Raw genomic sequence first — 14,752 nt, forward strand, 5'->3', positions numbered from 1 at the left:
CTTCTGCTTGGAAAACTTCCACTGTCTCCTGGTCTGAGCTTTTAACTTTTCTACAAAGAAAAAGATCACTACAGTGCCTGGTAGGTCAGGTCAATAAGTTCATGCAATTTTTTTAAGTGCCAGGTCCAAACAAAGAGAGTTTCAGTTCATCTGCACCTGCCAGCTGCTAATGTATTGCGAAAATTCTTGCTGACCGCACAACCGGGCTTCCAGTCTACGTTCAAAGGCCTGCGTTGGTGGTATAGTGGTGAGCATAGCTGCCTTCCAAGCAGGTGACCGGGTTTGATTCCCGGCCAATGCATCACATTTGTAAATTAAAGACCTTGATTACGAGCATTCTTAATATGGGTTCGATTCCTGGGTCTGTCCATTCTTGCTGTATGGGTTCGATTCCCGGCCAACGCATTGCATTTTTCTCAAGCTGTCTTTAAAACAGTCGTCCGGGCCCCTTGCCAACTTCCCTGTAACTTGTTTGCTGGAGCAAAACATTTGTTAAGGTCTTTTGGCAGCAGTAAAGGACTGAATCTCCCCGTCAGGGAATCGAACCCCAGTCTCCGCGTGACAGGCGGAGATACATTCCACTATACTAACAAGGAGTTGCAGAGACAGGTAGTTGTATCCGATCAGCGCGGCTTCCAGGAACGGCGTCATGCGTCATTTTAGCTCAACGCTTCACAGAAGCCAGTGAATCCAAAAAATAATCTAATACCGTTTAAATATGAAGTGTCTGTATAAAACGTGTTACATTATTAAATTAGAGACCCTTTTTTTAATATGGTGCCTGGTAGGTCAGGTCAATAAGTTCATGCAATTTTTTTAAGTGCCAGGTCCAAACAAAGAGAGTTTCAATTCATCTGCACCTGCCAGCTGCTAATATATTGCGAACATTCTTGCTGACCGCAGAACAGGGCTTCCAGTCTACATCCAACAGTCTTGTGTTGGTGGTATAGTGGTGAGCATAGCTGCCTTCCAAGCAGTTGACCCGGGTTCGATTCCCGGCCAACGCATCATATTTGTAAATTAAAGACCTTGATTACGAGCATTCTTGCTATGGGTTCGATTCCTGGGTCTGCCCATTCTTGCTGTATGCGTTCGATTCCCGGCCAACGCATTGCATTTTTCTCAAGCTGTCTTTAAAACAGTCGTCGGTGGCCCCTTGCCAACTTCTCCTGTAACTTGTTTGCTGGAGCAAAACATTTGTTAAGGTCTTTTGGCAGCAGTAAAGGACTGGATCTCCCCGTCGGGGAATCGAACCCCGGTCTTCCGCGTGACAGGCGGAGATACTTTCCACTATACTAACGAGGAGTTGCAGAGACAGGTAGTTGTATCTGATCAGCGCGGCTTCCAGGAACGGCGTCATGCGTCATTTTAGCTCAACGCTTCACAGAAGCCAGTGAATCCAAAAAATAATCTAATACCGTTTAAATATGAAGTGTCTGTATAAAACGTGTTACATTATTAAATTAGAGACCTTGTTTTTAAATATGGTGCTGTAGGATTACAAATTTTATTTAAATGTTTAATTTAGATTTCCAATACAATAGTATTTTATATTGAGAAAGTTTATAAGTGATGAGACCAGGAAATCTCTGCAAACAGTAGGGGTTCCCAGCAGGATATTCCTGACTGTCCCATCTCAGTACGAGAAGGCTAGGCTTTTCCTGTTCTCATTGTTTTACCGGGTGAAGAGTCATGCTGAGCAAGTTTGAACACCTGCTATTTTATTACTGAGACCATTTGTCTTGGAGTTCTTATCTCAGTGCGAGAAGTCCTGCACCGTTCTGTTCTCATGTTTCAGCTCATTTACATGCTTTGTTCCTCACAATGTAATCCCTCCCCCTTGAAATGTATATAAACTACAATGTAAAGTTCCCTTAGTTAGACGATGTTGGAATGACTGCAGCTACCGACAAACAATAAAGAACTTCTGCTTGGAAAACTTCCACTGTCTCCTGGTCTGAGCTTTTAACTTTTCTACAAAGAAAAAGATCACTACAGTGCCTGGTAGGTCAGGTCAATAAGTTCATGCAATTTTTTTAAGTGCCAGGTCCAAACAAAGAGAGTTTCAGTTCATCTGCACCTGCCAGCTGCTAATGTATTGCGAAAATTCTTGCTGACCGCACAACCGGGCTTCCAGTCTACGTTCAAAGGCCTGCGTTGGTGGTATAGTGGTGAGCATAGCTGCCTTCCAAGCAGGTGACCGGGTTTGATTCCCGGCCAATGCATCACATTTGTAAATTAAAGACCTTGATTACGAGCATTCTTAATATGGGTTCGATTCCTGGGTCTGTCCATTCTTGCTGTATGGGTTCGATTCCCGGCCAACGCATTGCATTTTTCTCAAGCTGTCTTTAAAACAGTCGTCCGGGCCCCTTGCCAACTTCCCTGTAACTTGTTTGCTGGAGCAAAACATTTGTTAAGGTCTTTTGGCAGCAGTAAAGGACTGAATCTCCCCATCAGGGAATCGAACCCCAGTCTCCGCGTGACAGGCGGAGATACATTCCACTATACTAACAAGGAGTTGCAGAGACAGGTAGTTGTATCCGATCAGCGCGGCTTCCAGGAACGGCGTCATGCGTCATTTTAGCTCAACGCTTCACAGAAGCCAGTGAATCCAAAAAATAATCTAATACCGTTTAAATATGAAGTGTCTGTATAAAACGTGTTACATTATTAAATTAGAGACCCTTTTTTTAATATGGTGCCTGGTAGGTCAGGTCAATAAGTTCATGCAATTTTTTTAAGTGCCAGGTCCAAACAAAGAGAGTTTCAATTCATCTGCACCTGCCAGCTGCTAATATATTGCGAACATTCTTGCTGACCGCAGAACAGGGCTTCCAGTCTACATCCAACAGTCTTGTGTTGGTGGTATAGTGGTGAGCATAGCTGCCTTCCAAGCAGTTGACCCGGGTTCGATTCCCGGCCAACGCATCATATTTGTAAATTAAAGACCTTGATTACGAGCATTCTTGCTATGGGTTCGATTCCTGGGTCTGCCCATTCTTGCTGTATGCGTTCGATTCCCGGCCAACGCATTAATTCTTGCTATGGGTTCGATTCCTGGGTCTGTCCATTCTTGCTGTATGGGTTCGATTCCCGGCCAACGCATTGCATTTTTCTCAAGCTGTCTTTAAAACAGTCGTCCGGGGCCCCTTGCCAACTTCTCCTGTAACTTGTTTGCTGGAGCAAAACTTTTGTTAAGGTCTTTTGGCAGCAGTAAAGGACTGGATCTCCCCATCGGGGAATCGAACCCCAGTCTCCGCGTGACAGGCGGAGATACTTGCCACTATACTAACAAGGAGTTGCAGAGACAGGTAGTTGTAACCGATCAGCGCGGCTTCCAGGAACGGCTTCATGCGTCATTTTAGCTCAACGCTTCATATAAGCCAGTGATTGCAAAAAATAATCTAATACCGTTTAAATATGAAGTGTCTGTATAAAACGTGTTACATTATTAAATTAGATACCTTGTTTTTTAATATGGTGCCTGGTAGGTCTGGTCAATAAGTTCATGCCATTTTTTTAAGTGCCAGGTCCAAACAAAGAGAGTTTCAGTTCATCTCCACCTGCCAGCTGCTAATGTATTGCGAAAATTCTTGCTGACTGCACAACCGGGCTTCCAGTCTACGTTCAAAGGCCTGCGTTGGTGGTATTGTGGTGAGCATAGCTGCCTTCCAAGCAGGTGACCGGGTTCGATTCCCGGCCAACGCATCACATTTGTAAATTAAAGACCTTGATTACGAGCATTCTTGCTATGGGTTCGATTCCTGGGTCTGTCCATTCTTCCTGTATGGGTTCGATTCCCGGCCAACGCATTGCATTTTTCTCAAGCTGTCTTTAAAACAGTCGTCCGGGCCCCTTGCCAACTTCCCTGTAACTTGTTTGCTGGAGCAAAACATTTGTTAAGGTCTTTTGGCAGCAGTAAAGGACTGAATCTCCCCGTCGGGGAATCGAACCCCAGTCTCCGCGTGACAGGCGGAGATGCTTTCCACTATACTAACAAGGAGTTGCAGAGACAGGTAGTTGTATCCGATCAGCACGGCTTGCAGGAACGGCGTCATGCGTCATTTTAGCTCAACGTTTCACAGAAGCCAGTGAATGCAAAAAATAATCTAATACCGTTTAAATATGAAGTGTCTGTATAAAATGTGTTACATTATTAAATTAGATACCTTGTTTTTTAATACGGTGCCTGGTAGGTCAGGTCAATAAGTTCATGCAATTTTTTTAAGTGCCAGGTCCAAACAAAGAGAGTTTCAGTTCATCTGCACCTGCCAGCTGCTAAAGTATTGCAAAAATTATTGCTGACCCCATAACAGGGCTTCCAGTCTACATCCAACAGTCTTGCGTTGGTGGTATAGTGGGGAGCATAGCTGCCTTCCAAGCAGTTGACCGGGGTTCGATTCCCGGCCAACGCATCACATTTGTAAATTAAAGACCTTGATTACGAGCATTCTTGCTATGGGTTCGATTCCTGGGTCTGTCCATTCTTGCTGTATGTGTTCGATTCCCGGCCAACGCATTGCATTTTTCTCAAGCTGTCTTTAAAACAGTCGTCCGAGGCCCCTTGCCAAATTCTCCTGCAACTTGTTTGCTGGAGCAAAACATTTGTTAAGGTCTTTTGGCAGCAGTAAAGGACTGGATCTCCCCGTCGGGGAATCGAACCCCAGTCTCCGCGTGACAGGCGGAGATACTTTCCACTATACTAACAAGGAGTTGCAGAGACAGGTAGTTGTATCCGATCAGCGCGGCTTCCAGGAACAGCGTCATGCGTCATTTTAGCTCAACGCTTCACAGAAGCCAGTGAATCCAAAAAATAATCTAATACCGTTTAAATATGAAGTGTCTGTATAAAAAGTGTTACATTATTGAATTAGAGACCCTTTTTTTTAATATGGTGCCTGGTAGGTCAGGTCAATAAGTTCATGCAATTTTTTTAAGTGCCAGGTCCAAACAAAGAGAGTTTCAGTTCATCTGCACCTGCCAGCTGCTAAAGTATTGCGAAAACTATTGCTGACCGCAGAACAGGGCTTCCAGTCTACATCCAACAGTCTTGCGTTGGAGGTATAGTGGTGAGCATAGCTGCCTTCCAAGCAGTTGACCCGGGTTCGATTCCCGGCCAACGCATCACATTTGTAAATTAAAGACCTTGATTACGAACATTCTTGCTATGGGTTCGATTCCTGGGTCTGTCCATTCTTGCTGTATGCGTTCGATTCCCGGCCAACGCATTGCATTTTTCTCAAGCTGTCTTTAAAACAGTCGTCGGTGGCCCCTTGCCAACTTCTCCTGTAACTTGTTTGCTGGAGCAAAACATTTATTAAGGTCTTTTGGCAGCAGTAAAGGACTGGATCTCCCCGTCGGGGAATCGAACCCCGGTCTTCCGCGTGACAGGCGGAGATACTTTCCACTATACTAACGAGGAGTTGCAGAGACAGGTAGTTGTATCCGATCAGCGCGGCTTCCAGGAACGGCGTCATGCGTCATTTTAGCTCAACGCTTCACAGAAGCCAGTGAATCCAAAAAATAATCTAATACCGTTTAAATATGAAGTGTCTGTATAAAACGTGTTACATTATTAAATTAGAGACCCTTTTTTTGAATATGGTGCCTGGTAGGTCAGGTCAATAAGTTCATGCAATTTTTTTAAGTGCCAGGTCCAAACAAAGAGAGTTTCAATTCATCTGCACCTGCCAGCTGCTAATATATTGCGAACATTCTTGCTGACCGCAGAACAGGGCTTCCAGTCTACATCCAACAGTCTTGTGTTGGTGGTATAGTGGTGAGCATAGCTGCCTTCCAAGCAGTTGACCCGGGTTCGATTCCCGGCCAACGCATCATATTTGTAAATTAAAGACCTTGATTACGAGCATTCTTGCTATGGGTTCGAATCCTGGGTCTGCCCATTCTTGCTGTATGCGTTCGATTCCCGGCCAACGCATTGCATTTTTCTCAAGCTGTCTTTAAAACAGTCGTCGGTGGCCCCTTGCCAACTTCTCCTGTAACTTGTTTGCTGGAGCAAAACATTTGTTAAGGTCTTTTGACAGCAGTAAAGGACTGGATCTCCCCGTCGGGGAATCGAACCCCGGTCTTCCGCGTGACAGGCGGAGATACTTTCCACTATACTAACGAGGAGTTGCAGAGACAGGTAGTTGTATCTGATCAGCGCGGCTTCCAGGAACGGCGTCATGCGTCATTTTAGCTCAACGCTTCACAGAAGCCAGTGAATCCAAAAAATAATCTAATACCGTTTAAATATGAAGTGTCTGTATAAAACGTGTTACATTATTAAATTAGAGACCTTGTTTTTAAATATGGTGCTGTAGGATTACAAATTTTATTTAAATGTTTAATTTAGATTTCCAATACAATAGTATTTTATATTGAGAAAGTTTATAAGTGATGAGACCAGGAAATCTCTGCAAACGGTAGGGGTTCCCAGCAGGATATTCCTGACTGTCCCATCTCAGTACGAGAAGGCTAGGCTTTTCCTGTTCTCATTGTTTTACCGGGTGAAGAGTCATGCTGAGCAAGTTTGAACACCTGCTATTTTATTACTGAGACCATTTGTCTTGGAGTTCTTATCTCAGTGCGAGAAGTCCTGCACCGTTCTGTTCTCATGTTTCAGCTCATTTACATGCTTTGTTCCTCACAATGTAATCCCTCCCCCTTGAAATGTATATAAACTACAATGTAAAGTTCCCTTAGTTAGACGATGTTGGAATGACTGCAGCTACCGACAAACAATAAAGAACTTCTGCTTGGAAAACTTCCACTGTCTCCTGGTCTGAGCTTTTAACTTTTCTACAAAGAAAAAGATCACTACAGTGCCTGGTAGGTCAGGTCAATAAGTTCATGCAATTTTTTTAAGTGCCAGGTCCAAACAAAGAGAGTTTCAGTTCATCTGCACCTGCCAGCTGCTAATGTATTGCGAAAATTCTTGCTGACCGCACAACCGGGCTTCCAGTCTACGTTCAAAGGCCTGCGTTGGTGGTATAGTGGTGAGCATAGCTGCCTTCCAAGCAGGTGACCGGGTTTGATTCCCGGCCAATGCATCACATTTGTAAATTAAAGACCTTGATTACGAGCATTCTTGCTATGGGTTCGATTCCTGGGTCTGTCCATTCTTGCTGTATGGGTTCGATTCCCGGCCAACGCATTGCATTTTTCTCAAGCTGTCTTTAAAACAGTCGTCCGGGCCCCTTGCCAACTTCCCTGTAACTTGTTTGCTGGAGCAAAACATTTGTTAAGGTCTTTTGGCAGCAGTAAAGGACTGAATCTCCCCGTCAGGGAATCGAACCCCAGTCTCCGCGTGACAGGCGGAGATACATTCCACTATACTAACAAGGAGTTGCAGAGACAGGTAGTTGTATCCGATCAGCGCGGCTTCCAGGAACGGCGTCATGCGTCATTTTAGCTCAACGCTTCACAGAAGCCAGTGAATCCAAAAAATAATCTAATACCGTTTAAATGTGTCTGTATAAAACGTGTTACATTATTAAATTAGAGACCCTTTTTTTAATATGGTGCCTGGTAGGTCAGGTCAATAAGTTCATGCAATTTTTTTAAGTGCCAGGTCCAAACAAAGAGAGTTTCAATTCATCTGCACCTGCCAGCTGCTAATATATTGCGAACATTCTTGCTGACCGCAGAACAGGGCTTCCAGTCTACATCCAACAGTCTTGTGTTGGTGGTATAGTGGTGAGCATAGCTGCCTTCCAAGCAGTTGACCCGGGTTCGATTCCCGGCCAACGCATCATATTTGTAAATTAAAGACCTTGATTACGAGCATTCTTGCTATGGGTTCGATTCCTGGGTCTGCCCATTCTTGCTGTATGCGTTCGATTCCCGGCCAACGCATTGCATTTTTCTCAAGCTGTCTTTAAAACAGTCGTCGGTGGCCCCTTGCCAACTTCTCCTGTAACTTGTTTGCTGGAGCAAAACATTTGTTAAGGTCTTTTGGCAGCAGTAAAGGACTGGATCTCCCCGTCGGGGAATCGAACCCCGGTCTTCCGCGTGACAGGCGGAGATACTTTCCACTATACTAACGAGGAGTTGCAGAGACAGGTAGTTGTATCTGATCAGCGCGGCTTCCAGGAACTGCGTCATGCGTCATTTTAGCTCAACGCTTCACAGAAGCCAGTGAATCCAAAAAATAATCTAATACCGTTTAAATATGAAGTGTCTGTATAAAACGTGTTACATTATTAAATTAGAGACCCTTTTTTTTTTATATGGTGTTGTAGGATTACAAATTTTATTTAAATGTTTAATTTAGATTTCCAATACAATAGTATTTTATATTGAGAAAGTTTATAAATGATGAGACCAGGAAATCTCTGCAAACGGTAGGGGTTCCCAGCAGGATATTCCTGACTGTCCCATCTCAGTACGAGAAGGCTAGGCTTTTCCTGTTCTCATTGTTTTACCGGGTGAAGAGTCATGCTGAGCAAGTTTGAACACCTGCTATTTTATTACTGAGACCATTTGTCTTGGAGTTCTTATCTCAGTGCGAGAAGTCCTGCACCGTTCTGTTCTCATGTTTCAGCTCATTTACATGCTTTGTTCCTCACAATGTAATCCCTCCCCCTTGAAATGTATATAAGCTACAATGTAAAGTTCCCTTAGTTAGACGATGTTGGAATGACTGCAGCTACCGACAAACAATAAAGAACTTCTGCTTGGAAAACTTCCACTGTCTCCTGGTCTGAGCTTCTAACTTTTCTACAAAGAAAAAGATCACTACAGTGCCTGGTAGGTCAGGTCAATAAGTTCATGCAATTTTTTTAAGTGCCAGGTCCAAACAAAGAGAGTTTCAGTTCATCTGCACCTGCCAGCTGCTAATGTATTGCGAAAATTCTTGCTGACCGTACAACCGGGCTTCCAGTCTACGTTCAAAGGCCTGCGTTGGTGGTATAGTGGTGAGCATAGCTGCCTTCCAAGCAGGTGACCGGGTTTGATTCCCGGCCAATGCATCACATTTGTAAATTAAAGACCTTGATTACGAGCATTCTTGCTATGGGTTCGATTCCTGGGTCTGTCCATTCTTGCTGTATGGGTTCGATTCCCGGCCAACGCATTGCATTTTTCTCAAGCTGTCTTTAAAACAGTCGTCCGGGCCCCTTGCCAACTTCCCTGTAACTTGTTTGCTGGAGCAAAACATTTGCTAAGGTCTTTTGGCAGCAGTAAAGGACTGAATCTCCCCGTCGGGGAATCGAACCCCAGTCTCCGCGTGACAGGCGGAGATACTTTCCACTATACTAACAAGGAGTTGCAGAGACAGGTAGTTGTATCCGATCAGCACGGCTTGCAGGAACGGCGTCATGCGTCATTTTAGCTCAACGCTTCACAGAAGCCAGTGAATGCAAAAAATAATCTAATACCGTTTAAATATGAAGTGTCTGTATAAAATGTGTTACATTATTAAATTAGATACCTTGTTTTTTAATATGGTGCCTGGTAGGTCAGGTCAATAAGTTCATGCAATTTTTTTAAGTGCCAGGTCCAAACAAAGAGAGTTTCAGTTCATCTGCACCTGCCAGCTGCTAAAGTATTGCAAAAATTATTGCTGACCGCAGAACAGGGCTTCCAGTCTACATCCAACAGTCTTGCATTGGTGGTATAGTGGTGAGCATAGCTGCCTTCCAAACAGTTGACCCGGGTTCGATTCCCGGCCAACGCATCACATTTGTAAATTAAAGACCTTGATTACGAGCATTCTTGCTATGGGTTCGATTCCTGGGTCTGTCCATTCTTGCTGTATGCGTTCGATTCCCGGCCAACGCATTGCATTTTTCTCAAGCTGTCTTTAAAACAGTCGTCGGTGGCCCCTTGCCAACTTCTCCTGTAACTTGTTTGCTGGAGCAAAACATTTGTTAAGGTCTTTTGGCAGCAGTAAAGGACTGGATCTCCCCGTCAGGGAATCGAACCCCGGTCTTCCGCGTGACAGGCGGAGATACTTTCGACTATACTAACGAGGAGTTGCAGAGACAGGTAGTTGTATCCGATCAGCGCGGCTTCCAGGAACGGCGTCATGCGTCATTTTAGCTCAACGCTTCACAGAAGCCAGTGAATCCAAAAAATTATCTAATACCGTTTAAATATGAAGTGTCTGTATAAAACGTGTTACATTATTAAATTAGAGACCCTTTTTTTTAATATGGTGCCTGGTAGGTCAGGTCAATAAGTTCATGCAATTTTTTAAGTGCCAGGTCCAAACAAAGAGAGTTTCAGTCCATCTGCACCTGCCAGCTGCTAATGTATTGCGAAAATTCTTGCTGACCGCAGAACAGGGCTTCCAGTCTACATCCAACAGTCTTCAATAGTGGTGAGCATAGCTGCCTTCCACGCGGGGGGCCAGTCGCATGTAGGTGTAGAGCGTTGCTAGCCAATAAGAACGCAGGAAATCCCAGGGAGGGCCAGTCGCATGTAGGTGTAGAGCGTTGCTAGCCAATAAGAACGCAGGAAATTCCAGGGAGGCGGGCCTGAAAAAATACACGAAATTACAGGTTCGAGTCTCGTCTCGACCACAACTACCATAAAGTGTATCTAGATTAAAAAATGATTAGAAACTCATGTTAAGTACGATTTACATATAATAAACTAACTTTGTGCACAAAAATAGAATAAAACGTGTAAGATTTGTTATTGTGTAGAATGTACAAAATGTGCAACTACCTTAATAAACATTTACATTATAATAGGGTTTAGTTTTCTTTAATATAGAAAATATTTGAATGTGAATAATTGTAAAGAACATTTTGATAATGTTTTAGACCTTTACATTTTACATTGAGATATTTACATTATATTTGTTTAACTATGTACAGAAATCCAATATATATATGAAATATAACCAGTAAACACCAAATAGTAAGTTTCTCGTTTTATTTATAGTACAAAAATATACATATTATTATGTAAAACTGAAAAAGGTAATGTATTAAATACTTATAGATTAAACCAGGGGTTCCCAAACTTTTCCATTCCAGGACCCACCTAGACAAGAATAATCTATCTCAAGATTGATGAAATTGCATTTCAAAAAATGATTTTTAAAAAGCATGAATGTGGGGTGGGGTGGAAGGCGTTAGATCTCTTCAGAGCAGTTTTCTCCTTGTCATAGTATGAAAGACATACAAGTTTAACTGCAATACAAACTTATGGTACATTATCAAAATAATGTAGAATTAAAATAGCAGCCTAATGGCTGTTGAAATAAAGTGAAGAATACCGAGTAGTTCTTGCTGCTGCCTCAACTAATTTACCCAGACATGAAGAAATTAAAGATTAAGTAATTTTAATCTTAACCAAAGTTTTGATATAACAACAAATAATTTTATTTTCTAAATTATTTAATTTGACAGTAGGCCCATGACCTAGAATTTCAATACTAATATTTCTGCTAAAAGTGTTGTTAAACTCACCACGTTGTTCAGCGCAGAAAACACTTTCGTCCTCGTGTGTGTAGCTACATGTGAAATACGTTTTACATATAAAATTTCCTTGTGTTGGTAGGTAGCAAAATGCATGCGAGGGAATGCAAACAACGCACTCTTACGAAGACCATATCTGAAAGTCAACACCCATGTATCGAGAATTAGGCTGACCACAGGCTAAACAGGATCTAGTGTGCTTTTTTTGCAGCATATGCTGTTGTTGTTGCTGCTGAACTGCCTGCTGCTTCTCTATGATGTCCTTCACCATCTTCTCAAGCGCTGCCTGGTCCAGAAAGACAGTCTCAGGAACACTCTTTGCGGGAGGATTGACTGGGGCAGGTGGCAGTACTGTCACTGGGACACTGATGGTTTCACTGCCTGAGTGAAGAAGCTGCCATAACTGCTGTGTCTCCAGGAGCTTCTCTGGGCTGGTGTTGAGTGAAGCATTAGTGTTCTTTTTTTTAGCAAGGTTTTTTATGTACCTGCTCATGTGCTGCTTTGTGGTTGAGTGCAAAAGGCTGTTTGGGTCAGTGCAGGCACTCTGTACCATAGCAGCATATTCACCATCCACCTTTGTCAGGAGGTCCTTGCTCCCGTGGTGCTTGGCCAGCAAACCATCAATGGCATTTCTCATTGGATCTGTCCATCTGTTATGGTCCAACACAAAGACTCGACCGCCTGTCTTAATGGGTCCAGTCCGAGCAGCACAGGGAGAAGCAGCTAAAGGCAGTGGTGGTGTGCTTGGCAGTTCTAAAAGAGATTCACAAAATTATTAAACGAAGTATTTGTTTTGTGTGCATAGATCAGGCAAACAGATTACACACATTGGTGCCTGTATGAATAATATAATTACCTGCATCTAAAAGAAACTCCTCAGATGTTTGTTCCTTCACTGTCACAGCACTCGGAGTAGAAAAACATTGAAAATGAGAGTCTGTTGGGTGGCCTCTGGTTCAGGAGCAAGAGGGGTCTCAGCAGAAGAGGAATCCTCTAAGCATTTCTGAAATTCAGCAAAATTAGTGTTATATGCGAGCGAGAATTATTAAGTATTTGTTTTTCAATAAAATGTTTGTTATCAAAGAACTTTAAAGGCTTACCTGAGATGGAAAGGAGAAATCAGTGCCAGATGAAGACTCTTCTTGCATCCCTAGGTCTGTCTTCCTGCTTTTGTGTTTGTCAAAGTCAAGAGGCACAGGTCGACAGCCTGGCTCCACATATTGTAGGCCAAACCTCTCTCTTGTGTCCCAGCTGGAGATGTGGAAGGCTGGATATTTGGGTTACCCAGTCACTCTTATAGATGCCCTGTTTAACTCCATCATCAAAACAGGGTCAAACACTCCAGGTAAGACAAGCCCAGGCTGCTTCAGGTCCACCAGCGGCTGATAATTCCAGCGTGCGACACCAGTCATACCCTGCGCCTGGAACAGCTCAGGAGAGACGCGATTACCCGTTACTCACTGAGCCTGGTGGAAATGAAACCCCTCTTGCTGTGAAGTGCCTCTGACAGGGATCCAGATGGGCACAGCAGCTCCTTCACCCTTGACATGATTCAGTTGTACCACAATTTTAGCATCGAGGGTTTAAAAAGGAAGATGTTGTTGGGATCCTTTGCAAGATGGAAATGGTGAAGTACTTCTTCCACTCTTTGGACCAGCTCTCTAGGATGTGGCACTTTTGTCCTGCAGTGCGCTCTGATGTGCTGCTTTGTGGGATTAGCAGGCTCAATTCCACAGAACTTGTATGCGTTCCTCAGTTTCTCCAGGTCACTCTGATCTACTACGGCAGAAGAGAGGAACTGGCAGAACGAGCTATACAGAGGATGGTGCTCCGAAACACATTCCCTGGTGAATCGCCGCATACAGTGAAACAAGTCTAGTTTAACCACCATGTCCTCATTGTACTTCTGGCAAGCGGCATTTACATTCTTGAGGTTTTCTGATGTAACCTCTGCCACAGTAGCTTCAGTGGTCCTCCAAGCTTCCCACTGCTGGTGCTCATACGGTCCTGGGTCCATCACTCTGAAAGCAGCACAGCAGTCCCTAAGTACATAAAAGGGAAATACATTTTAATTTTAATGTATTCATTACCTTTGCTTACACATCTTGATGTGATGTGTGATGAGATGTGATTATTCTTACCTGTCCACCCACTGGTACTTGGCCTTGGGTATGCTAGCAGCACTGTAGCGATTGGCCATCCCACAGTACATTGACCTCAAGGATTGCTCACTCTCAGACTGCAGCATCACCCAGGACAGGATCATCCAGTTCTCGTTAATCACAGCGTAGGATGACATTGTGCCAGATGAGAGGGTCACTTTTCTAGCAACTTTGCGTGTGTGATCTGATCTGAACACCTGTCCAAAAGTTCCTTGAAGGAGCTGAGTGAGAGCTGCCTCTTGCCGGTGATATTCCTGAAGCAGGCACTCCACCAGATAATGTGCAGACACAGACACCCCATGCCACCCATCAGTATCTTCGTAACCCCCAAACGAAGCAGGTGTGTCATCCTTCCTCAATGCTCCTGTGATGGTTTTCTGGCCATTTAGCCCTGCTTCAGCATCCCTGACGTTCTGCACAATGAGAAGGTATGCAAGGTGGGCTCTTTCAAACTTAAGGTGAAGCAACTCAGACAGCTGGTTGGCCTTGTCATTAGGGGATTTTCCAGAGCGCCTCAGTTCATCCATCACAGTTTTACAGATTGCCTTCTTATGAGTGAGGAAGGTTGGCAAGATGTTTCTGAATTGCTGTGGTAGCATGTCCACCCACTGAGGTTTATCAGCGAACCAGTATTTTTTACATGCCTTACAGCACAGACGTGAAGCAAGGATGTAATATTGCCCACTAGTGCCAAGGATCACTCGGGGTCTTCCCACACCTGAGGACACAACATGAGGATTTGGACAGCTGTAGAGTCAGGGCAGGATGTAGTTGTTTCTAAGCCTTTCATTTATACTGTGCTCAGGTTTCCAAATGAAAAAGGGATGGAGCTGGAAGTACTTTGGTGACGGAAGGCCCATGTTTGTCTCTATAAGCTCAGGCTGAGGTGGATAGCGCCACAAGGAGACCATATTCATTAGGTGTCTTACTGGGTGTGATCCTGGCCAGAGCCCCATGGACTCCATCTCTGTTTTCATCCAAATTCTTTGATGAAGAGAGCAGTTCCAGTGGCTAATATCTTGCAAGTAGCTAGTAACAGGTGCTTCCGTCTGTGCAGACGTCATTGATGCAGGAGCTGTAGGTGCTGATTGTGCTGCAGGAGGTGGTACAGAGCCATCAGTCTGTGAAGAAGGTCTACACACAGGAGCTGGTGGA

The 14,752-nt window shown here is 44.0% G+C and overlaps 10 non-coding genes across 10 annotated transcripts; 6 read left to right on the top strand and 4 right to left on the bottom strand.

Annotated features, from left to right (window-relative positions):
• The first annotated feature begins 935 nt into the window (after positions 1-935).
• Positions 936-1,007, top strand: trnag-ucc (transfer RNA glycine (anticodon UCC)). The gene has a single exon. It is a non-coding gene; the product is annotated as a tRNA-Gly (tRNA).
• A 226-nt stretch (positions 1,008-1,233) lies between these two features.
• Positions 1,234-1,305, bottom strand: trnad-guc (transfer RNA aspartic acid (anticodon GUC)). The gene has a single exon. It is a non-coding gene; the product is annotated as a tRNA-Asp (tRNA).
• A 1,554-nt stretch (positions 1,306-2,859) lies between these two features.
• trnag-ucc (transfer RNA glycine (anticodon UCC)) lies at positions 2,860-2,931 on the top strand. Its single transcript has one exon. It is a non-coding gene; the product is annotated as a tRNA-Gly (tRNA).
• Positions 2,932-5,055: 2,124 nt separating this feature from the next.
• On the top strand, positions 5,056-5,127 carry trnag-ucc (transfer RNA glycine (anticodon UCC)). The gene has a single exon. It is a non-coding gene; the product is annotated as a tRNA-Gly (tRNA).
• Positions 5,128-5,353: 226 nt separating this feature from the next.
• Positions 5,354-5,425, bottom strand: trnad-guc (transfer RNA aspartic acid (anticodon GUC)). The gene has a single exon. It is a non-coding gene; the product is annotated as a tRNA-Asp (tRNA).
• Positions 5,426-5,765: 340 nt separating this feature from the next.
• trnag-ucc (transfer RNA glycine (anticodon UCC)) lies at positions 5,766-5,837 on the top strand. The gene has a single exon. It is a non-coding gene; the product is annotated as a tRNA-Gly (tRNA).
• Positions 5,838-6,063: 226 nt separating this feature from the next.
• Positions 6,064-6,135, bottom strand: trnad-guc (transfer RNA aspartic acid (anticodon GUC)). Its single transcript has one exon. It is a non-coding gene; the product is annotated as a tRNA-Asp (tRNA).
• A 1,549-nt stretch (positions 6,136-7,684) lies between these two features.
• trnag-ucc (transfer RNA glycine (anticodon UCC)) lies at positions 7,685-7,756 on the top strand. The gene has a single exon. It is a non-coding gene; the product is annotated as a tRNA-Gly (tRNA).
• Positions 7,757-7,982: 226 nt separating this feature from the next.
• Positions 7,983-8,054, bottom strand: trnad-guc (transfer RNA aspartic acid (anticodon GUC)). Its single transcript has one exon. It is a non-coding gene; the product is annotated as a tRNA-Asp (tRNA).
• Positions 8,055-9,610: 1,556 nt separating this feature from the next.
• On the top strand, positions 9,611-9,682 carry trnag-ucc (transfer RNA glycine (anticodon UCC)). The gene has a single exon. It is a non-coding gene; the product is annotated as a tRNA-Gly (tRNA).
• The last annotated feature ends 5,070 nt before the right edge of the window (positions 9,683-14,752 follow it).

This window comes from Siphateles boraxobius, unplaced genomic scaffold (assembly GCF_051911475.1).
Source record: "Siphateles boraxobius isolate OS27281-9 unplaced genomic scaffold, OSU_SipBor_1 6, whole genome shotgun sequence".
Classification (NCBI taxonomy): Eukaryota; Metazoa; Chordata; class Actinopteri; order Cypriniformes; family Leuciscidae; genus Siphateles; species Siphateles boraxobius.